Source organism: Corythoichthys intestinalis, chromosome 1 (assembly GCF_030265065.1).
Source record: "Corythoichthys intestinalis isolate RoL2023-P3 chromosome 1, ASM3026506v1, whole genome shotgun sequence".
In the NCBI taxonomy this organism is placed as follows: Eukaryota; Metazoa; Chordata; class Actinopteri; order Syngnathiformes; family Syngnathidae; genus Corythoichthys; species Corythoichthys intestinalis.
In genome coordinates this window covers 56,236,566-56,255,318 of record NC_080395.1, presented here as the reverse complement: position 1 = coordinate 56,255,318, position 18,753 = coordinate 56,236,566, and the positions used below count along the sequence as shown (strand labels likewise).

The following is an 18,753-nucleotide window of genomic DNA, read 5'->3' as shown; positions in this document are numbered from 1 at the left end:
TATCTTTTATTCTGTTGCTTATGCTCTGAAGTGTTGTTTTTTTTTTTTATTCGAAACTAGACTTCCCCATCCGAAGAGCATAGATGTGTTTGTACCCAACACTGTGTCTCCGTTGATCTTCTTTGATCCTGCCACAGATAAAGAGATTATTATCAAACTTGATACCTACGCCAGCAAGTGAAACCTACAGAAAGAGGAAGTAATGTATTCGCTTCCATATACTTGTCTGTATGTTTGTGTTTAAGATAATTCAAGAACAAACAAAGGCATCGTAATCGAACTTGGAGGATATGTTTGTCAGGTTAAATTAAATTAAATCAGATTAAATTTTGGAGTAAGGAAGCCAAAGCCACATAGCTCAGAAAAAGAACTTTGCAATAACTTGATAATGGATTAACTCAAATTTGCAGGGTAGGTCATATGATGAGAAAACAAAGGGTCATAGTCAGGGGTGAAAGTGGCAAGAATTTCTTACCGGAACTCCCTGACACGAAGGTCACCATGGAGCCTGAGTTATAATATATATATATATATATATATATACACATTATACTTACACTGACTGTACATGTATATGTATCACAAAATGAGTACATCCCTCACATTTCTGCAGATATTTAAGTATATATTTCCATGGGACAACACTGACAAAATGAAACTTTGACACAATTAAAAGTAGTCTCTGTGCAGCTTATATAATAGAGTTAATTTATTTCCTCCAGCAAAATAACTAAAAATATAGCCATTAATATCCAAACCCCTGGCAACAAAAGTGAGTACACCCCTATGAAAAAATGCACATCCCTAAATGTCCAAATAGAGTACTGCTTGTCATTTTCCCTCCAAAATGTCATGTGACTCGTTACAGGAATGCTGTCAGCATTGCTGCAGAGATTGAAGAGGTGAGGAAACAGCCTGTTCGTGCTCAGACCATACGCCGTACTCTACATCAAATTGGTGTGCATGGCTGTCACTCCAGGAGGAAGCCTCTTCTGAAGACGGTACACAAGAAAGCCCACAAAAAGTTTGTGAAGACATGTCAACAAAGCACATGGATTACTGGAAACATGTCCTATGGTCTGATGAGACAGGCGGGCTTTCTTGTGTACCATCTTCAGAAGAGGCTTCAACCTGGTGTGACAGCCATGCACACCAATTTGATGTAGAGTGCGGTGTATGGTCTGAGCACGAACAGGCTGACCCCCCACCTTGTCAATCTCTGCAGCAATGCTGACAGCATTCCTGTAACGAGTCACATGACATTTTGGAGGGAAAATGACAAGCAGTACTCTATTTGGACATTTAGGGATGTGCATTTTTTCATAGGGGTGTACTCACTTTTGTTGCCAGGGGTTTGGATATTAATGGCTATATTTTTAGTTGAAGATTATTGTAGTAATGTACATAGAGCATTTTGAATAGAAAATGCTAAAATAAAAGGTTGCTGGTAGGTGTTTCCATGACAACCTCTTAGCTATTTCCTGTTTTGGTCTCATGTCACATGAGTTGTGGTACTGAAGGCGTGGGTCAGGCGGGTGGACCTTGGAGCCGAGTGTTGACACGTTGCGAGGGAATGTTGATCTGTGGATATCCATGAATGAAGGTGAGTATTTTTCCTTCATTCTGGAGGGTATCAGCAAAAGATTGGACTTCCTACATGTGCGGCCGCTTCGTAGCTTTGCTGTAGCAACGACGGGCAGTCATCGCTCCAAGTTGGCAAGCGTTGTTTACATCATATGCGTGTTGCACATTTATGCCGTGAGGTGATGTGTTCGTTTAGCATCTATGGGATGTGTTGTAAGTCCGATTGAGTGTAAAGTGCTTAGTTGCCGCCACGTTTTGTGGCCAAATTGACCACTGTGTGTTGAGAGGACTACTTCCGGGTTGTGGACGCACATCCGCGCTCACCACCTTTGCAATTTTGTGCAGTCAGTTTGCATTGTTTTACATTGGCACGGATATGCTGTTAACCATAAGCCGAAATTCAGAAGTTTTGACATTAGGCTTAATCTTAGAGTTAGCGGGGTTTAATTGGTCGGTGGAGTTGATTTCAACTAATTCCAAGCAGTTTGTCAGATATTTGTTAGTTTCAGGGCTCCGGAGTGGCTAAGCTAGCACGAAGTTCTGATATTCCCCGTTAAATTCAATCATCGGAAAGTCAATTACATGTGATGACATTTTTCCGTTTGTCATTCTTATGTTGAGGCGGCAAAGGGAGAAAAATGGGTAAAAAATAACTGACAGATTACTTTTAAAGTAACTTAGTTACTTTGGTAATGAAGTAATCAATAAAGTAACTAGAATACTTTTTTGAGGTGTAATCAGTAATCAGTAATTAAATTACTTTTTCAAGTAATCTGTGACAACACTGTTCACACACGTAGCATTTTCTTGTCTTTGGCATATGACGTTATATTGCTGCCTCTATTCTGAGCGAGCAATACTGGATTTTGATTGCTGCCTCTATTCTGAGCGAGCAATAATGGATTTTGAGCACAGAAAACACCCCGAAGTGGAGGGCAAACAGCCAACCAGTGTACTTCCGCTATCTCTCTGATTGGTTGGCTTTGTGACAGGTGAATAGCGTGTGCTCAACTTAGCGCGCAGAGAAAAGAAACTGACAAGCGCACGAGTCGAGAAATTTAGTGAGATCAGGAGATGTGTTCAAAATCCATTTTTGCTCGCTCAGAATAGAGGCAGCACAGGTGTGCTGAAATTGAGCGATAGCAGCAGGGGTGCTTTCTGTGCTCAATATCCATTATTACTCGCTCAGAATAGAGGCAGCAATATAACGCCTTATTGCCAGTGACTGTAGCTAGAGGAGAGCGAGCCTTCAGTAAAATGAAAATTAAAAAAAAAAAAAAAAAAACTACTCTCCATATCACAGGGCAAGCTAAATATCTAAATAATAACTATAATATTATAAGTAATAGATATCGATGGAAACGAATTACACTAAACAAGCACTTTATTATGCTTGATGTTAACAGTTGTGTATGTAAATTTGACATTGGTGGATTGTTTTCTTCCTAGAGATGAGATGTGTGTGTAGCTGTCTGGTAGTTTTTTTTTTTACATATGGTTTTGACAGTTGCTGTCATATTTTCAGGATCAAAGCCTCGTTCCGGCAGCGAATCTTATATCGGAACGGTGTTCCGGACCATTGCGGGCCACTTTCACCTCAGGTCATAGGTCACACAGGTCATAAATATGGTAATACTTTCAATTTGGTTGCTATGGCAGAGATCTGCTCTCTCAGACTGCTCCTTTAGTTTGAGCTATTTGACTGTGTTTGAAGTTACTCAAGTCAATGAGCTGAAGGACAGAGGCGCTTCAGAGCTGCCCCGGTTGGAGCAGACAAGTCAGTGTCGTGGAGTACCCAATAGAGCAGCTTGGACAATTTACAATGACAAAATTTGATCGTTTCTCCTGCCATCTTCAAACTAATATAGGCTTTTTCTCCAGAATACATTCTTGCTACTAATCTTTCACTCTGCACTACTCTGGATATGCAAATAAGAAGACAGAAATGGTTTCGCACTCACTAGAGGTGTTTGCATAATTGTACGCTTCTCTTCAGTGATTAAAGAACTAGCTTTGATATTTTTTTTGCTGTACTGAAAGGTTGCTCCTCGTAATTACCTCATAGCTTGTAAACAAATTGTCTTGAAAGACCACCTCCTACCGGGAGCTCTGAAGTAGAGGAAAGTTAAGTACACTGTGCTCATTGCACAAAACAGGCTTATTCTTTGCCTCAAAATATTACAAACGAAATGAAAACATGAGATTCAGAATACAGTTTTTTTCTGTTCTATTCCTTCTCCAAGAAATACTGTATTTTTATCCTTCAACCTGTTTCCCTTTTGTAAGTGATAGTTTATTGAGTTATTTCAGTCGTTTCGGTTACATAGACATATTTTATATTCTCTCCCACATGGGGTGTCGGCATATGCATTAACCTCCTTAATAAAACTCACAAAAAAAGTTCAAAATTTCCACTTACAAACCACAACAAAAATTGATTTCAAGGAACTTTAAACACTTGCTATTCAAGTGTTACCAATGTAACCACCAGCCAAAACTGTTTGTAGTGTTCCACTGCAGTTCTGCAAATAGAAGTGATGGTAAGGGGTATGCTCACTGTCAAACAAATTAAGAAGTATTTATTTTGGCCATTTGAGCATTCAGACATCTCACAATACTGCAAGGCAATGCATTTACTCTATTTGTCACAACTAGTGGTAAAAATGTAAAAGCAATTATCATGCACCCTGGCACAAATGGACACACAAGACCATACATAGTTTGAAACATATGAATTGTGAAATCTGTCCATAGACTTGCGGCTTTGAGTCTCGGAAACTAATCGAAGCTGATTCAAATGGAAGAGAGAAGCTATCTGACCTAATTTCTGATCTTCCTATAACTTGTCGGGAACTGCTGATCGCTCTTTATTCCCGCTGTATATACCAAAACAACTAAAGCCAATGAGAATGTAAATTTATTCTGAAGCGGTTCAAGGGTGGTTGACTGTTTAGCACGAAGCCTCACGGTTCAGAGATCAAAGGTTCAGTCCTGGGCTTCATCTTTTACTATGTTTATCCCCTAATCCGGTTCCCTCCCACGTCCCAAAAATATGCACAGAAGGTTGAAGACCCCAAATTGTCCGTAGGTAAGAACGTTAGCATGAATGGTTGTTTATATCATAGTGAAAGGCTGGCAACAAGTTCAGGGTGTACCCTGAATCCTGCCTATCAGGTGTGATGGACTTCAGCACCCCGCTCTGAGGAGAAGTGGTACAGATGATGAATGAATGTTTTAAGAGCGAGTTACCAAATTCTGAAAAACTTATACACTTATTTTAAATGGCCTCATTTGTACAGTGAATGTCCAGCTTTAGGGCACGTTTACACAACAACGATCTTACGCAATAACGCAAAAGTGTCATTTTGCCGTTATTTTAATTCCGGCTTTACACGACCAAAGACTGTGCACACGGAAGCGCAAAAGCGCTTGAAACCTCCACTTCTGTGTCCTAACTCCCGCAGCTGATGGAGAGTACAAACTCTTTCAATAACAGAGGGGTGTCCCAACAACTTCTGCTGTATCCTCTTTCATCCTGGTCAAATAACAACATGGTGAAGCACATCAGGCTGTAATTAGAGTAGTCTATAGTTCAGTAGATTCTTGAATAATGTTGACTGCAGTTAGGGCCTGTATAAGGTTGCTAGTTTAATACACTGTCGGACTGTTCGCGTGCACTGACATCATCAGTATCTTCATCCCCTTCACTGACAAATATATTAGAGCATTATTGTCAATAACTGTTCCGGAATAAGTCTAGTGTCACCCAAAACTCACTTTTGCGTTGTCCTCTGTTTAAACGGCGACAACAGGGGGAAGCGTTTTTTTAGATTTCCACTCTGGAAGGCGTTTTCAAATATTTTGTTTTCAGCCCCCCAAAACGCTGTTGTCATGTAAACAATAGGGCTCTCTCGAAAAGTTTTTTCGTTGTCACCCCCCTTGCCGTTCTTGTGTAAACAGCCCCTTTGTCAGATACTCTGCAGATACTCTCTTCTGTGGAAGTGAGTGTTGCAAACAATTAGTCAGGGAATTGCAATTCGGCACATGCCAATGTTTAAATGACATCAACAGATTATTCACATCTTTGTTATGTTTTTTTTTTTTCAAGGAGCAACTTCCCTTGTGGGAAAATGGGTCCCTAGAAGTGTATTAAAACCCTGCATTCACCGAGATTGCCACAATAAAGAGCAATCCCCGAATGATTGATATCACCGTCAAAATACTGGGAACCTGTTTAAAGCCTGGTACGAACTGAATTTTGCCTATATGGCAAGGCAATTGCTTCATGATAATTATATGGGGGAGGGGGCTCTACTACAATTCTTCAGTCTTAATGTAGCTGTTTATTTTATTTATTTTGGGAATCACTCATTTCCCTTTGGCACACTGGCCGTCATCACGTCGATCCGAAGCTCAGTTGTAATCTTGAAATACTGTACCATAGTAAACTTTAGCCAAAGCTAATATGGCTTTATGTTCAGGTGACTGCATAAACAGATATTCAAACATTTTTTGGATTTCTTTATTTTGGTAAGTGATCATTCTTTTGCCAAATGTTTATGTTGGTAAATGCCGCAAATGCCAAATAGCTGGTCTTCGCCACAGTTAGCTCTGCTCTTAATTGAACAATGTGATCTTTGTGAGACTCATATCTCAGATCATAACGTGTAACAAGCACGCCTACCTTTAGAAACAAATTAGTTCAAACTTTTAAACTCAAGTGGTACGTATTGGTCAGTTACTGACTGACTGACTGACTGACTGACTGACTGACTGACTGACTGACTGAAAAAAAAAGAAGGAGGACAATTTTCCCCTTCTTACATAGGTGGAGTTTGACTTTTGTGGCAGAGGGGGCACAACAGATTGATGACCCCGAAACGCAGTGTCAACAATAAAATTAACTTACAAGAATATTTATAATAATAAGTTGAAAATGAGTGTTTTTTTGTTTATCAATCTTGAAGGGAATTCTAAATCAGGCTGCTTAGGACAGCTATACTTTTCTCCAAGTTCATCATCCATTGAATATGGTACGCCCACCGGTGTCGTGCCAATGTAGTTACCCCCGTAAAAAATTGTATCCCCTGGGCGGAGCCACTGCACTGCACTGATTTGCTTGATTTCCGTGTTTTGGTGATGTAGTTAGGTTTTAAAACATGGCCCATCCATCAAAAAAAAAAAAACATTTAAAACATGGCCCATCCATCAAAAAAAAAAAAAAAAACACTTTTTTTTTTTTCTGTCGTATAACATAATATATGTACTGAATGTAAAAAGGCAATGTTTTACTGTGTTACTCGTAGGATGACCTATAACTTTTATTAATGTGATTCAAGTCCTGTATGGAGTTTCTCCAGTTTAATAAACATGGACGTCCTAAATATAAAACTGTGGTTCTTTACTGGCTTTAATTAATTAAGTCAACATAACTCATAACTAATGTGTGTATGTGTGTGCGCTCCTGCAGCAAGAGGATACAATTTTTGATGGGGGTAACAACATTGGCAAGACACCGGTGGTGGCACTGTTTTACAATTAGCGTCTTTAGTGGGGCAAATTGAAACTCCGCTCACCATTTTGACGGTTGTCTCTGGCGTTTCATGGTCCACAATTTCAATCCTTGGTTCTTGCTCAGTAGTTGTTGTCGCTTTTGAAAGCTTAGGTTTGAAAAAAATTACTTGTAACCATTTTTGCCTCTTCGCTCCTCGGGTGGTTTTGGCTAAGAAAGCAAATGACAGTCTAAGGTTCTACTCACATGATCTGTTCGAAAAATAATTTTGGCCCATTATAAAAATATATTTTTCTGTTCATTACATTCCTTTTTGTTGTTTGTTTAGCTTTTATAGACATTCTTTTAATGGAAAACGCTTTATTTTAAAATCATATAAAGGAAAGTCAGTTACGTGCAATGACACTTTCCAGCCAGCTGGGGGGGCCTGGCTCCCCATTAAACTCCACATATGCCTTCTCACCACCACTATCACTGCTCAACGACCACACTGGCAAGTTGGGTAAAATGTTTTACCCAAGGACACAATGAGTGTGCCCATGAGCAGTAGCGGATTCAAACCCAAACTCATAGAAATGCTAAAATTAAGCTAAAATATATAATCTGGCCGAATCATGACAGTTTAAGTGCTGTTACAAAAATTAAATTCTGAAAGGGAGCCAAACTATCTGCTGAAAATGCATATGCTGCTGCATAGACAATAGCTAATTTAAAAGTCGTCAGTGATTTCCGTTTCCTTCCTGAACTGCTTCAGAGTTACTTGTACTGCATGTAGAGCAGCTTCCTCTTATCAGGTGACTGGCAGATGTCCAGAGTGACAGAAAGTACATTATACTGGTCGGTGTTAGGGTTTTGTGAGGTGGATAGGTCACCCACACACACCGTTCAGTCGGTGTTGCCATGGCATCCGCTAACAGAGGGGTGAAGTCGCACATGTTCTGACCTGTAGGAATACATCACCAGTGAGACATTTATTAGAATAATAACCAATGGCATTGAAATGCAGATGTCAGCAGTCATTTTCAGGTTACAAACTTACATTAATTCAAAATTATAGCTATTATCAGTCATCTCTGGTAATTGCAATGCAGTTGGACAAATCCTCAAGCTTGTATTTCTTTTTGATGTTGTACATCTTGATAATTTTGGTCATCACTACAGCTCTGCATGGTGGGTTGTGTATAATTGCTCTTTTCCATTTTGGAATATGTTTATCCAACTGCAGTTCGTTCTGTTCCACTTGGCGATAACAGTGGTTAGGATGTCGTTGGCAAACTTGCTCATTCAGGTTTTTTTTTTCTTCAAGTTTGCTGGGGAACACTGCTATGGCTTTCAATATTCTGAACTTCACTGCTATCTTTGGTTATGGCTGGGTGCTTTGCGTTGTAGGCTGAACCTGAGCCTATAGTGATAAACATATAACAAAGAAGGCATACACAAGTTTCATGCTATCTTTGCAGTGTTATTGGCGTGTTTTTGGCATGTACATTTATCATGCATTGGACTAACAATTACCGTATTTTTCGGACTATAAGTCACAGTTTTTTTCTTAGTTTGGCTGGGGTTGCGACTTATACTCTGGAACGACTTATGTGGGAAATTATTAACACATTATCATATCATTTCATATGCTATTTTGGTGTTTTTGAGTGACACTGATGGTTTGGTAAAGTTGTTAGCGTGTTCTTTATGCTACAGTTATCTGAATAAGTCTTAATAGCTATGTTACATTAACATACCAGCCATGTTCGCAATTCGTTGTTCATGCATCATGTAACATTATCATACTGTACACTTATTCAGCATGTTGTTCTCTATTGTATTTTTATTTTATTTTGCCTTTCAAGACAACATATCTGTTCTATGTGTTTGATTTTATCAAGTACATTTGCCCCAAATATGCTACTTATACTCCGGTGCGACTTATACAGTATATGTTTTTTTTTTCGCCTTCGTTGGGCATTTTATGGCTGGTGCGACTTATACTCAGGTGCGACTTATAGTCCGAAAAATACAGTAATCATGGCCCTCCTTTTCTTATATCTTCTCACTGCTACCCACTGCTTCTCACCTTGCGTTTCAACTACAATATAGAACTCCATGAGGGCCAATCAATGTCCTCTTCTTGATGTGTCTGACCATTGTTTTTCACACCTAAACAAATCAAGCACACGAGAAAAAGGATTCCATCAAAACGCAATTCAATTACAGAAAAAGTATAGGATAATACGTGTGTTTAAAAAAACTTGTCACTTAAATATGACTAATGAATCAATTGCATATTGGGTTAGGGTTGATAATATAATATAACAAGCGATAATATAACAAGCCGTAATTTCACACTTGAAATATGTTGTGACTTTCTGCAAAATAGTCAAATATCAGTCCAAGTCAATGGGTTACTAAAGGTCTTCAAACTAAAATTCAACATTTCTAATTCCATAGATGATTTGCTCATACTGCCGCATTGTCATTTGACGTGGTGCTCATGGACAGTAGAAGTTTCGAGTCCAACACTCATTTACAGATTTATAGCTACTGTGCTCTGCTGTATGTGCTATTTACAGTACCCGTCAATGGGAGGTAAGAGTTATCCGTTTGTTGACTTCTTGACTACGCCTTAATGAAAGAAAAATTGGAATTGAATAAAATCTCTGGATGTAGAGTATATGCAGACCTGTGCCGCCCATAAGGCGATTTAGGCAACTGCCTAAGGGCGCAGCAGCATCCTAAAGGCGTCAAGAAAAATAATATTCGATGATAGCAGTATTAAAAAAAATTAAAACAATAAAACAAAAGAACAACAAATCCGTTCATAATAAGTATTTAAAAAATAATGAAATCATTTTTCTAGTGTGCCTTCTGCCTGTTTCACTTTTTCCTGTGATGCCATAATTTCACCACAGACCCTAGTCTCCCTCACCACCCAGCAGACGAGCGAGCTACCTGAAGGTGCTATTTTGAGCCTTCGCAATTGAGCGACGTAACAGTGACAAGTCAACTTCATGAAAAGACAAAAACCCACTGGGTCGGAAGAAAAAGAAAGAATAAACCATAAACGTGAAGAAAAACAGAGGTTTGTTGTGATGATTTTTTTCAACAGAATAAGCAAGTAGACTTAGCGCAACTGCAAGCTAGCGGTTATTTACATAGAGTTTATATGACTTAGTGCTAAAGCAAAATTATACTGTATCATTAGCCAGACTGTTGTTTTAGAAATATTTTCAGTATTCAGCCAGCTGTTGATTAGTTTCAGTTAAATTTAGTCCCCCTCCAATTTTTGAGAAATTTGGAAAAAGTCTATGGGGGACTAAAATTGTCTTGCTTGCTTTCATGTGATGTGAACCACTTTTACCTTGTGTTAAATTGTGCTTTTAAAATAAATTTGCCTTGCCTAAAAGTGCCAAGGTTAATTAAATAAATACACCATTAAATAAGTTCTCTGGTATGGGGGACTAAAAGTGCCATGGATTTAAATGCAAACATTTGTTTTTAAATGTGTCATGAATTCATGAAAATGGTGATTACGTGCATGAAAAAAATATTCAATTTATGTATTTATTTTTTGCTATCATATATTATTTAATTCATTATTATTGGATAGTCCTGTGTAGTTGTACTACGTCCATCAAAGATAGTGACTGGATCCAATAGACAGGTACAGTAGGCTGCAAGAATTTAGGCGCTATTATGGTTATGTCATACTGGTTTCACAATCAGCAGCTATTTGACCAATATAATGTAACATTCCACTTTCTTCTCTTTGTAGATGCTCTTCTGAAATATTTTCCTTCTACATCTGTACATCCTGGGCCATCTTTTACAGCGAACTTATCCACATCAGCACCAAGTCCAAGCCCACCAAGTCCAGGAAAGAAGTGCACCTTCCAAAACATCTGTCATATGAAAGTGCAATAGATGCTTTTGCATCAGTGAAGACAAGGTGAGTAAGGTTATAGGGCAAGGTGAAAAAAAAAAGTTGCATTTTAAAGCGTTCTGTACGTCTTTATATAGGTTTGTGTTGGTGGGTGTTAATCATATTGTAATAACAGTTGTAATTTATTTAATGCATTTGTTTTTGGAATGTTTTTTATTTGTGCTTTTGAATAGTTATTAGAGCATTTTTCTTTTAATGTCTGCACTTGTTTGATGTCTTTTTTTATATAATAAATTACATATAAATAACGTGCTTTTTCAGTGTGAGTGTTGAAATATATGTGGTGAAATGGGGGGGTTAGGCGCCAACAAATATGTTGCCTAGGGCACCAAATTGGTCAGGAACGATCCTAAGCATATGAACATTTCAAAAAGGTGAAAAGATTCTTACAATTTCGAGAACCTACTGTCGTTGTTTTCATGCAGTCTCGTTTTTGTTTTGGTCCAATAAAAGGCATCTCCTTGAAAATGCAAATTACAGCAGTGTTGAGGAGTTAATGGCCTCATTAGATTGTTTCTTTCCTAATCACTAGCACAGTGAGATTTTGTACGTTTTTGGGGCTGCACACACTGCATGTGATCCACATATTCTTTGTGTGTGTCCTTCAAAATTATTGTCTACAGCACTATTATCTCCAAACCTTTAGGGAATCCACGGAGTATTAAGATAAGCTTTTATAATATTTGAAGAGCACTTTGTAACTCATCAAAACAAATATGATATTATAAGACCAAATCACTCTTAAAGTAACCAGTAAATCCTGCAAACAAGCAACAATGATCTAATTGGGTCAGGTTGGATCTTGAAAAAGAATTCAATCAAATCTCACTGAAGATGTCTTAGTTGGGGTCTTTAGAAGGATTATTGGTTTCAGTCATGTAGTGCTGTTGTTGATCGAAGCTTCCAGGGCTTATCTGTCAATGCAGACATGTCAGGTCTTCAGCACGCAGAGGATGTCTGCTGGTGCTTTCCATTCTGGACTGCAGCGCTGGGAGCACACACAGAGCCTGTCTGAGTGGGAGCTCTGGTCCCAGAGCTAATGGAAGAACAGCATCCACTCGGCTTTTCTATGCCTCTGCCAACACAAACACATTGATGAACTGCTGCCAAAAAAATGCTGCATGCAAACGGCCTTTAAGCAAGTAATGCCCACTAATAAATTCACATTTCTATGGCCAATAGCAAAAACAAAACTATTCCAAATAACAGAAAAGGTAACAATTGTTTGGCTTTGTTTTTACTTTTCAGAAAATACCCTCAGAAAATGTAAAGGTCTTGCAGTTCTTATTACTGTATGCTATAACATTGCCCATCATACACCTAAATGAGCCAGCCAAATTGAATATGTACATTGTGGATCCTGTGGGCAATAAAGCAAATTCAAATTTCATTGGATGCACGATCTATTTTAATGTAGTACATAAAAGTCAAAGATGAAATTGTTTAAATAATAGTTCTGTATTACAGTACACAGTCATTGCTAAATTGACTTCTTCCCCGAAGCCAGTGCCAGGGGAAACAAGAATCAGGTTATGAGGAAGGGCCATTGTTGAATTCCTCTGCGGCACCGCAGGTCGTCAAATGGACTCTCATGTTGTTTTTGATACATTGAAAATGCTATAGGCTACAGTGTAATAGATTATGCCCGCCCGGCATTCATGTAACCTGCTCATCCTGAAAGGGGGATTTCTTCCTTTTTCGGTCACATTTCAAAGGTTTATTATCCATCCCCAGATGGGGTTTTGAGTTTTTCCTTGCCCTTTTTGGGGTTTAGATCAGGGAATGTCACCATTTTTGTTAACTGTAGGTCTGTGAAGATATTTTTGTAATTAAATACAATATAAATAACTGACTTGACTTGATAATTTAATTTTAATGCCGGGCAGTGTTGTTTTTGGCAGCCCTTTCAATTTTTGTCTCAGACTTTTGGAAGAAATACTTATTAGCCTTATTCATATTTTTTTCAAAATGTGTTTGTCTCTGTCTAATTTTCATTGACGACTTTTAGTGCCCCCCCAAAAATAAAGATAACCAACAATTCCGAATGAACATGGACAGAAGAGCAGGAATTGTAGCCTCGACAAGGACAACGCCAACTTCGTTAGGGTTTTCCATTGGTTTTAGTTGCAACTGGAAGTATGGAGCACTACTACTGTGAGCCGTAGCCGACTCCAACACAACAAAAAGACAGCAAAAGCTTAAGAGGACGCTCGCTCAGCTAAATTTAATGCTAATGCTAACACGAATTCTATGCTAATGCTTCAAGTTACATTTAGTGTATGATGATCATTCAGCAACATCTTCAAAAGGGCAACAACAGCACAGTATTAGGATTCGAGGAGTGAGGACACACAAGCACGATGTAGTGATGAACAAAAAAATATATATATTTCTGTTAAGACCGGGAAAAAAAGTGAGTTGGAGACACCGCCACAAGACAAAGGGGAAGTGTGCAGCTTTCCGCTCGAGCTGGCATGGGGCGATGAAGCTCAAATCTAGCTAGAATCCAATGAGAGGCACCCAAAAGCAGGACTTGGGAAGAGAGCAAATAAGTCGTGAGCTGCTGATCAGAAAAAAATCAATAACACGAGATGCAACTGGCGAAGGAAACAGACAAGACAGATTGGGTGACGAGGGGGCAGCAGCCACTGAATTTTAAAGATGGCTGATTCCTATTGCCAGCACCTGTGGCAGCTCCACGCATCTGATGTCCAACCTGCAATCAGATAAAAGCACCTGCCCAAGGTGGGCCATGTATCAGGAGGGAGGGGCAGAGGCCCTAATACACACAAGGATAAATGATCAAAATCTAACAAAATATAGCTCAAGGGGCCAGGGTGCCTTGACTCGAACTCTCGCAGTTGCAATATTTGCAGCAAACTGGATAAGTATCACTGTCCTTTGTGCCCTGGGAGCCTCAATTTATGTTGACATGATAAGAAGCTACTCGATGCCGATATTGTTTCTGAGCATATATTTGGTCAAAAATCAAACAGGTGTGTAACCTGGATGAAATTGTTCATTTACAGATTGTTATTTGATTGCAATCACTTTTGTTATTCAAACCTCATAGCTCTTTTGAAATTGCTGATGTCACACGGTACTGTTTAAGTACATACCTAATTTGTCCTATTTGCACAGCCATGCTAGGTCTAAATGTATTCACTTGCCCATAACACACCCATTCGCCAATGACCAATCAGAATGAAGAATTTGATTGATTCATTGATTGATTTTATTTCGATCAGTAACAAAGAAATATGACAAGAGGGGGAAAAAAACAATAATAACAGTAAACATGATAATAACAAAGTAATAACAAAATATATATACATACATATTCAGCTCAAAAAGTGGTTGGAAAAAGCTGTTTTTTTTTGTGTCCCACCCCCTATTTAGTCCTTAAACTGTGTTCCATGAGAACACAGTCACTTCTCAATCTTATTATCATCATCACCATCATCACTATCACTATTACTGCCATCACTACCACTACCATCATCATCGTCATCGCCATCACCGCTGTCCCCATATGTTGATCGTACATTCAAAAGTCAAAATATTTATGATAACAACTTTACTGGTGCTCATGGTGTCAATCATTGTTCTTGAGGTGTGTATTATTCATTATCCTATGTTATTTGTGGACCTGTCTCCAGAGGGAAGCAAACCCCATGCAGGACCACCCATTACTAAATGTCCTAACTGTGCAATAAAAATCAAGATTTGGAAGCCTGCGCCAAGGGATTAGCCTCCAGCATCAGAGCTCCCCTTTCCAGCCCTATACCCCAGGCTATATTGAATGTGGAGACAAATAAACTTGTTTGCATACAAATTTTCTCATATATAAATAAGTATAACCATTTATTTTAAATGCATTTATGTTAATCACTATAGAAATTGGAGTCCATTATATTCAAATAATGGTGACAACACTATAACAATGAAAATGACAGCAACAGCCACAACAAAAACGACAAAAGCAACCACAAACATAATAATAATGATATCAATCAACAATTATACAACAATTATACCAATCATAATGATTACAGCGATCAGACGGTAATAACAGTGATTAAAATAATAATAACTGCTCATTGCCCTGACTCCCCTCAACTTTGAATTTTATCGTTGTAGCACTTCCTGTTTTGACATGTGACATTAGTTCAACCTTGGCAGGCTGGGTGTGGCAGACCTGGGAGTGCACCTGCAGCTCATCAGCAATTACCACGGCTTTTAAGGAGCGGCCTGGGCAGCAAGCAGGTGCCAGATGCTTCTTCCTGTCACCATTGGTACATTGGCCAAATAATCCTGTAGTTTTTGTAACATGTTACTGTATTCCAGTGGTCTCCAAACTACTCAACATAGGGCCGCAGTGGGTGTAGGATTTCACTCCAACAAAGCAAGACCACACCTTTTTTACCAATCTGGTGTTTTCTAAGTGTAATCAGTTGATTGCAGTCAGGTGCTGATAAATTTCTTTTCACCCAGTCCCCAGCCACATCTCTAAATCCATATTTTTCCAACTAATTCAGTAGAAATAAATGATTTATTGTGTCAAATACCTTTTTTAAGCTCGATAAAAAACACCAATTGCACGTTTTTTCTTGTCTATTGCAGTTGCGATTTCTTCAAGTAAATCAATTATTACCATTGATATAGTTCTTTAATCTCTGAAACTGTACTGTACTTCATTTGTTATCTGATGTTTCTCAAACGTTTAAAGCCTAAAATTGAAGAGTTTTTCCAGAATTATCGAAAACTGGGGCAACAGAGAAATTTGTCTGGAATTGGAAAAACAGTGCTTTTTATCATTTTTAATGGTAGGGTTACGTTTGCTAGAATTTAAGAAGAATTTTAGAATTTTCTTCTTCTTCTTGAATAGAATTTAAGACGAATTTAATTGTGAACATTAAATATTCAGATTTGATTCCCTCAGCCACATAATAATTATGTTTGTAGAGGCAGGCAAAAAAGAGCCAACCAAAATAGCCTGAGAAATTACTTTTGGCCATTTTTAATGTAAATTCTCTGATATCATGACATCCAAGGTTGTAAAATAAATCTGAAAATAATAATGGCAAGAAAGGTCACCTTTACAGATTCTAAACTCATTATTATAGCAATTAGTTCAGTTTAACAGCAATGCCTTGTGGCTGAAGCAACCCATAGGCTACCGGTACTAACATTGTTATTCGCTCATAGTCCTTAAATCATCTTCCATAGCCTATCCCAACTAACTATGTGCCGCAGGCAGGGGACACCCTCAACTGGTTACCAGGCGCTAGTAATATTTAGATATCTTGAAATATAAAATAATCAACACCAGGTTAAGAATAAACACATCACCATCTGCTCATTCACAACCTCTCGCTGTGAATATTGAAAACAAGAATCATTACACAGAACGGTGATTAACACAATTAATTGTCAGATTTTTTTGAAGATGAAGAAGTAGCTGAACACAAAACTTGACAACTCCTGCTGAATGACCATAATAGCACCACAGCATGTGTGAACGAAGGAAAGAAATTCCACCAAGCCTTTGTTTGACAGTTGTACCTCCAACAGTTCTTATAATAATGGTACTTATGTACACGGCTGACAAGGCAAAGAAAAATATCTTTGCCAACAGTAGTGAAAGTAGGAAGAGGCCACTGGCAGAAAGGCATCAATTTAACACCTTTGGGTTGAAGAATCCACCTCAATTAACACATTCGTCATCCCATAAACAAACACAACACTTCTTAATTGTAAGCTCTGAGAAAAATCAAGAAAAACGCCAAAGCTTTTCATAAGGTGATTTTTTTTTTTTTTTTTTTAAACTCCCATCCTTTGAGAGATCCACCTAACATTACCTATTAGTATTATTTGTGTGGTTCTGTAATCTTCATTTGTTGATTTCTTCCTCCAGTCATTGTTTGGGACCTTTGTTGCCGCAACTGATTCTGTCATTTTCTAGTGTCTGCTTCATCAGATATGATACCCGCAGCTTGTAGCAATCAACAGCTACAGAAGATTATAATCACAATGAACTTTGACTGATTGAAAAGGGCTTAAACAGCCTTCTGACTGAGCGTCTGATGAAAATACTGGAGGAATTCATCACGTGCGGCTCAATCTATTACTGAATGCATCATGTCTTCAATAAATGATTTCCAGGGCAAACATTGACTTAAATAAACAAAGTGTTGCAGTCACAGACTTTTGACATTCATAAATTGTGGCATCAATCAATAACACTTGTCTGACAGAAACATAGAACAAACACTTTTTTCATACTCTACTGATAGGTGAGCACCAATAATCTCTGTTTGCTCTCTATATATAACAGGAATTTCATGAAAACATGTTTGGCTTTTAAAGACCTTCGTGTACATTCTCATTCGTAAACATGTTCCTCGTGAGATTCTTGATGAATCAAGCTAGACGACCATCCATCCTTGATGGTCCTGCTGTACTCAAATCGTTTTTGCACAACAGAAATACAGTATGTGTGTCTGATTCTGATGTGTGATCAGAAAACAATTCAGAATGTTATCGGTTTGAATTTTTATTTTGTGGGGAATGTACAATCAACTAAAAATCAAAAGAGTGTACACTTTCCTGTCAGGCCGAAAAGGTTTGTGCAGCTTTGAAGCCATTCCAACCAGGTCCTTTTGATCTGAATGAACCTTTTTTAAGCCCTTTCACTGCTTTTCTGCTGGTACTACACACAGGAGATGGCATTTTTGGGCTGGACATTATAGAAGTGCATCCTCGCTGACCGTCACCATGTTGTCAGCGCTACCCCAAGTCTTGCAAGTTCACATTGCTAGACACATCTCTTCACCACAACTACCCGCCACACTTCCAATCTGCACAGTTTATTAGCTGAGCTGGCCATACATGAAAATGAAAAATCAAGCAGGCACTTGTGTCCAATAGACCCTACTCACATGACGTCACAACCACGCCTCCGCGCCATATTGTCCGTCAGCTCGTCGTGTTTACGCATTACCGCTACGTAAATTCCTCCTATTATGGCGGGTTTTTCTGCTCGTTAACATTAATAATCAAAATGGTGAAGGCGTGTGTGGCAGTTGGTTGCAGTGACAGAGAAGATAGACGGAGAGACTTAAAGTTGTACCGTATTTCGAGAGACCTGGAGAGGAGAGCGAGATGGACTGCTGCAATTCGACGAGAAAACTGGGCACCAAACGATCACCACAGACTGTGTAGTAGTCATTTTATACCTGGTAAGATGCATTTAATATATATTTAGAGGGTTTTGGGCAGACAACCGCAATTAAGATCATTGCGAGGCTAATCGCCGACAACATACAGTTTCAAATTCAAGATGTTTATTTCTCCTGCCATCATTATTTTTTGAATAATATTTTGCTGGTACCAAGTGAAAGAAGCTGGCCTCGTCTACGGATCATCAGTTAAACGCGGATGTCCAAACTTTGTGCAAAGGGGGCCAGATTTGGTGTGGTAAAAATGTGGGGGGCTACCTTGGCTGATTTACGTAGAACAATATATTTAAACAATTTATAGCAAGCCCTCCTGTGTGTCACATTTGCTTTATTATTTTTTTTTTAAATTCATAATTTCAACAATCTCGCCTTTGTGGCGTTCTCTTTCAACACTCGGGCTCTTGCGAAATACTGCTGCTGTGAAATTAAACTAGCTTCAAGTTGGTATAATTTCTCGCTGCGTATCTTCCTTGTGATGT

General features: G+C 38.6%; 1 long non-coding RNA gene across 1 annotated transcript in view; it reads left to right on the top strand.

The window, feature by feature from the left end:
• The first annotated feature begins 1,495 nt into the window (after positions 1–1,495).
• LOC130927691 (uncharacterized) overlaps positions 1,496–18,753 on the top strand; it is a 43,557-nt gene continuing 26,299 nt past the window's right edge. The window contains exons 1-2 of the long non-coding RNA XR_009066489.1: positions 1,496–1,603; positions 3,110–3,213. This is a non-coding gene — a long non-coding RNA (uncharacterized LOC130927691). The remainder of the gene's footprint in view (positions 1,604–3,109; positions 3,214–18,753) is intronic.